This window comes from Silene latifolia, chromosome X, assembly GCF_048544455.1.
Source record: "Silene latifolia isolate original U9 population chromosome X, ASM4854445v1, whole genome shotgun sequence".
NCBI lineage: Eukaryota > Viridiplantae > Streptophyta > Magnoliopsida > Caryophyllales > Caryophyllaceae > Silene > Silene latifolia.
The window spans coordinates 217578102-217584231 of NC_133537.1; positions in this window are offsets into that span (position 1 = coordinate 217578102).

Genomic DNA, 6130 nt, shown 5'->3' on the forward strand with positions numbered 1-6130 from the left:
CTCCACAAATTAGTGTGATAACATTTGTAAATCTCTTACAGGTTCACAAGGGTATACTTCGTATATTTAAATCAGTTGATTAACGTTTACCTAATAACGGTTGGCTTGCTAGAAAGTTTGACGTTATTATCATACAGATGGCGGTGATCAACTGGTCCCTAAAGGTCACACCTATAGGATGTGTTTGAGAATTGTGGTTATAGAAATATAATCATATTGATGGCCAATATGACTAAATAGTTAGTCAATGTGTTGATGAGATAATTATTTAATGAAAATTAAATAATATTAGTTAAGACGAATTAACTGTCAATTCGTAAATTAAATATAATAAGTTATATTTAATTAAAAATATGTAATGTTAGCTTGGACGAATTAATCTGTTAATTCGTAATTAAATATAATCAGTTGTATTTAATATCAACAAGCTGAATGTGTCATAGTGGTAATAGTGAGGGTACACATACCAAGAGGTCATGAGTTCGATCCTCACTAGATGACAATTTAACACATATTATATATTTTTGGAAAGACCAAAATAAGGAAAATACACTCCTTATTTTCGGTCTGGTTGTCCGAAAATTAGGATGTTTTTTTCTTTCCTATTTGGTTCCAGATTTCGATAATTATTTCTACCCTAATGCTTTTTCTTGACCTTGCCTCCTCTCTCTCATCACAAGAACACAAAAACAACTAAATTTTACAGAAAATTTTAGATCGATTCTAGCATAATCGAAGGGCATATCTCAGATCGTCTTGGGTGCAACTAATAGGCGAATATCAATTTTGATATTGTTCTTAGGCCATATTTGCTAGGACCAAAGGTTATTTCTGAATCTTTTACTTTTGTTTATGTATTTTATTTTATGACCTTTGATCATCTTTGTTAAATCGTTATAATCCTTCTAAATTAAGGGAAGTATACAGATTATTTCCCACAGATAGTGAGACTACCACAACCAAAACCAAGAAGGAGGCCCAATCCTACAACAAATGTCATTATTGTAATGTCATGGGCCATTGGAAGCGTAATTGCCCCAAGTATTTGGAAGATATCAATGTTGGACTTGTCATTCCACTTGGTACTATTTCTTCCGAAATCGTTGTTATTTATATAAATTATACCTCTACCTCAACGTGGGTATTGGATAATGGTTGTGGTTTTCACTTTTGTAATCGTATACAGAGGTTTGGAAATGTGGAAAAGCTAAACAAGGGTGATATAGATCTCCGACAAGGAAATGGAGCTAGGGTAGCCGCCACTTCAAGAGGGACTTATGTACTTGTTTTAGCTAATAGCCTTGAGTTGTTATCTATATAATTGTTATTATGTACCCACTTTGTCTAAAAACATTATTACCATTTCTATGTTAGACATAGAAGGATTTTTCTTTTGTCATAAAAAACAATCGTTGTATATAACTTGGCCATGAGCCAAGTCACTTTTATTAATGGTATTCATGTTTTAGACACTTCCAACTCAACTAAAGATATCTATAACATACAATCCAAAAGACTCATAACAAGTGATCCAAATGATTTATACATTTGGCTTTTTCGATTAGGTCACATAAATGAGAAACGCATAAAAAGGGTAGTGTCGACTAGATTTATTGGACCATTTGATTTTCAATCATATGAAATATGCGAATCTTATCTCCTTTGCAAAATGATTCGTACTCCTTTAGTGGTAAAGGGACACAAGCAAGTGATTTGTTAGGACTAATACATGTCGATGTATGTGTTCCTATGAGCATCACTGCAAGGGGATATTATGACTACTTCGTCACTTTTACCGATGATTCAAGTAGATATGGGTATGTTTACTTAATCAAATATAAAGTGAAGCATTTGAGAAATTTAAAGAATTTCTAAATGCTGTAGAGAACCAATTGAACAAAGTACTAAAGCATTACGATCCGATCGTAGTGGCAAAGATCTTAGTAATGAATTTAATTTATTAAATATGGATTATGACCTTGTGTCACTACCCATAAGATCAAACTAATATGAGTCGGTTTGAGTGATCGAACTCAATTTTGGGAATTTGCAATCCAAAACGGACACGTTATTAAAAACGAAGGGTCAACCAGGAGATACCTGTAATAGCAAGTCTATTTAACATATGACATGAATCAGACACGCATATTACATGAATCAAGCTGCCATAATAGAGTTGGTCTTTGTATGTGCTAACACGTCAGTCTAGACAAACTTTATTACTTCACCATATATGCATGTGACTCACACAGCTATCTCTTAAGAAGATAGATGTATTTCTAAGAGATAGAGTGGGAGTAGATCGTCACAAACATATCTTATAGTTAATGTGTTACTTTTTGAAAGTAATGGAACTATAATCTATTGAGATAGAGTGGGAGTAAAGTACACATGTCTTATTGTTAATATGTTACTTTTCGAAAGTAAAGGTATAATGACCTTGTCCCAAATCGAATTTGTTGCATACATGTCTTATAGTTAATGTGTTACTTTTTGAAAGTAATGGAACTATAATCTATTGAGATAGAGTGGGAGTAAAGCACACGTTTCTTATTGTTAATATGTTACTTTTCGAAAGTAAAGGTATAATGACCTTGTCCCAAATCGAATTTGTTGCATACAAGTCATAGCATTACAATCCAAAAAATTGTCACTCAAGAGTAAATTTACCTTAAGGTGATGGTCTCCTTAAAGTGAATAGAGCTTTAGAGTACCTAAGTGCATATATTGACATGAAGATGTTAATCAAGATAAATCATGTTAGGAATTGTCACATTTCACTTTGTTGCAGAATGGCAAATGATATTGAAAATTCGCTTTTCTAAAATGGGAATTTAGAGAAGGATGTGTATGGAACACAAAATTTTAGATAAAGATCTAAGAATACTAACATATTATGCAAAGCTTTCTTAAGTGATCCTAGAATGGTCTTAAACAAGCATCAAAGGATTATATTTTTCGTTCATGTGATAATTGAGAATGTTTTCATTCACATTGTTGATGAATCATATTTATACATGAAGTTAAGTGGGAGCCAGAATTATTTTCCATGTCTTATATGTTGATAACATATTACTTATTGAGAATAATGTACCAATGCTCTCTTCTGTGAAAGAGTGATTGGGAGACTAGGAAAAGGTGCGATGTATTTTAGATTTCTGAATCTATGTGAGAGAATATTGGCATAGAGTTGAGAGTCTTATGATGATAAGATCTTTTATATCTGTTTAACATCAACAAGGTTGAGTAGGGTATTCATGTTGATGAAAGTGGAATTGCTATGATAGAGTCATAGTCATTCACTGAACCTAATAATTTGTTGATCACATGAAATCGTTTGCTAATGTTTCCGCCATTAGAACGATCATGTATGCCATTACATCCACATGCTGGGATGAATCGTATGCTTAGAGCATAATAAGTCAATAACGAGTTAATTCGAATGATGGTCTTGTGAAAGCCTTAAAGAACATCCTTGAGATTCCTGAGAGGAATTGAGGATTCATTTTTTATGTTTGGATGATATACTAAGTTGTGTGTTGAAGGGTTACACAAACTCTAGTTTCCAAACCTATAAGGATTTATCGAAATTCTAGGCTGTTTTTATTGACTTAGGAGTAAGAGACTAGAGACGTGTTTTAGTTTCGTACATTGCAAATTCTAAAAAAGGAATCTAAGTAAATTGTGATAAAATGGTCAACATAGGGAATGAGAGTGAATCTCTCTACCAAAGACTTTATCACAAGTTATATGATAACAGTGGGAGCATCTTTCAAGCTAAGAACCCAAGTCTAGTAAGAAGATTAGACATATACTTAGATAAATTCATGTTATTAGAAATAACATTGAATAGAAGGAAATAGCAATTAATAAAGTTGGAATATATGGATATATGGTATATCCACTTGCCAAGCTTTTATTGCATTTCAACTAGTGTAAATGGTACACTATAGATTATAAGATATGAAGTAGTAATAGTGTATTGACTATTCATATATAATAATCGCATTTATCGTTTGAGTTTCTTTAAACTCATCCATTACTTTGTTAAATCCAAATGGGTTGTTGAGACAAATTGAACCCCATTGAAGTGAACTGGATTGACATAGTATTCGCCCCTAGTTACTTAAAGGTGGTGACGTCTCAAAGTAACTAGAGTGTGATGCGATTGATGGCAAGTTCAAGTGCCATAGAGTCATATGAGATGACTAGTCGATCACATAGACAGACTGTATGGGACACTCTGTCGGTCAGTGACCGCTTATAGAGTTCTGGTAATTCATAAAGCCTGGTCGTGGCAAGAGCTACTATAGTATTCTTATGAGTCAATTCTTTTGACTAGAGACTATTCGCCCAAGTTGGCACAAATTTCGGATTGGCTTTGATTTATGCTCTACGACTGTCGTAACTGAAGTCAAATGAGTACATTTTGGGTTATGATGAACTGTGGCTAAATGAAGGGAATAGTGCGATAGGAATTGTCCACCCCCTTGTCAGGGTTATTTGAAATCTCAAAGCCACTCGAGGAGCAGTGAACTGAAAATGTGTGGCCACGCTCGGAAGGTATCTACGGTAGATAATTCCGGTCAGACAGTTACTCTCCAGATCGAGGAAACCACTCAAGATTTGATCAAATGCAAGTATGACCTGCGAGACACCTTGCATTGAGTGGGAGATTGTAATAGGACAAGAGAATTGGTGACGCACACTTGTCTCGGAAAAGTGGGAGATTGTTGGAGTATGTGTCCTCAACAATAGTGCGATCACATGTTTAAATATCAAATTAAGAATACGTAAGGGATGATTCATTTATATAGTCAACTGATCAATTAATCAGTAATGATTGGCTAACTAGAGTTTGACATTACTGTCGTTTAACGGTGGTGATCAGTTGATCCCTTAAGGTCACAACTATAGGACAATTCCCTTAATAGACAAGTTGATTAATTGTATGACGATACAAGTTAACCAATTCCTTAAAATTGAACAATTCATTTGCGAGAGAGAATATTTATATCTTATTGTAATTTGATTAAATAAGATTTATTTTAGTAACTAAAATATTTTATTACTAAAATTGTTTATTGTTTATGAAACAATTGAGATAAGAATGAATGATTAATTATAATTACAATATGTTGTGAATTATAATTATATGACCCATTTTATTTATGTGATCAAGAATCACTAGTCAATTTGTTGTTTGTTATTTAATTAATTTATAAAATGATATTTATTTGATAAATATGCATTAAATTAATTAATAACATGTAACATACTACATGTGACATATTGTGTGACAAGTGACAAATTGACAAAATAAAATGGAGGTCCATTTTACACAAGTGACCGAAAAAATGGAGGGGTTATAGTGGATTGTGGGTTATATTATTTTATGTGATAAAATACATATAATCATGGCTATTCCTTACTAGCCTTACACACCTACTCTAACTAGTCTTACACATCCTATTTCTTGTGAAGAACAAAAGTAAAAAGGAGATGCCATCCTTTGGTATTTTGCCCTCAACCCCACCGGTTTTCCTTCCTCTTATTTGAAGAGAATTTGTTCTCTTGTTCATTTAATATTCATTCACATGCATTCTTACCTCCTTCTCTCCCACTTCTCTCTAAACTAGTTTTACAAAATCAAAAGATTGTTCATCCTAAATTCTAATCACAATATTATATTACTAGTGTAGTAATAAGAATATTATTAGAATCATTTTAAGGATACTAGTGTATTAATCTAGTTAATTAATATATTAGTTAAAGGGATTTTATTTTGGGTGCAATCAAGAGGAAGATCTCTACATTGGGATTTTGGAGGATCATCCATTACATTTTAGCTCAAGAACAAATAAGGAAGGTGACCTTATTTGTGCCCTTATTTCGAGCCACTTAACAATGTAATGGACATGGTTTTTCTTATTAATCTCTTATTTAGTTATGCATGCACAAGATCTAAAGAACACGTATTAAAAAGATAATTAGTTCACTATTAGATGAGTCTAATAATAGGTATGTGAACCTAACAGTTTGAATCTGAGGACATTGCAAGAAAAGTCTTTAGGAGTCTGACCAAAAAGTGGCGTCCTATGGTAACATCAATGGAAGAATCAAAGGATCT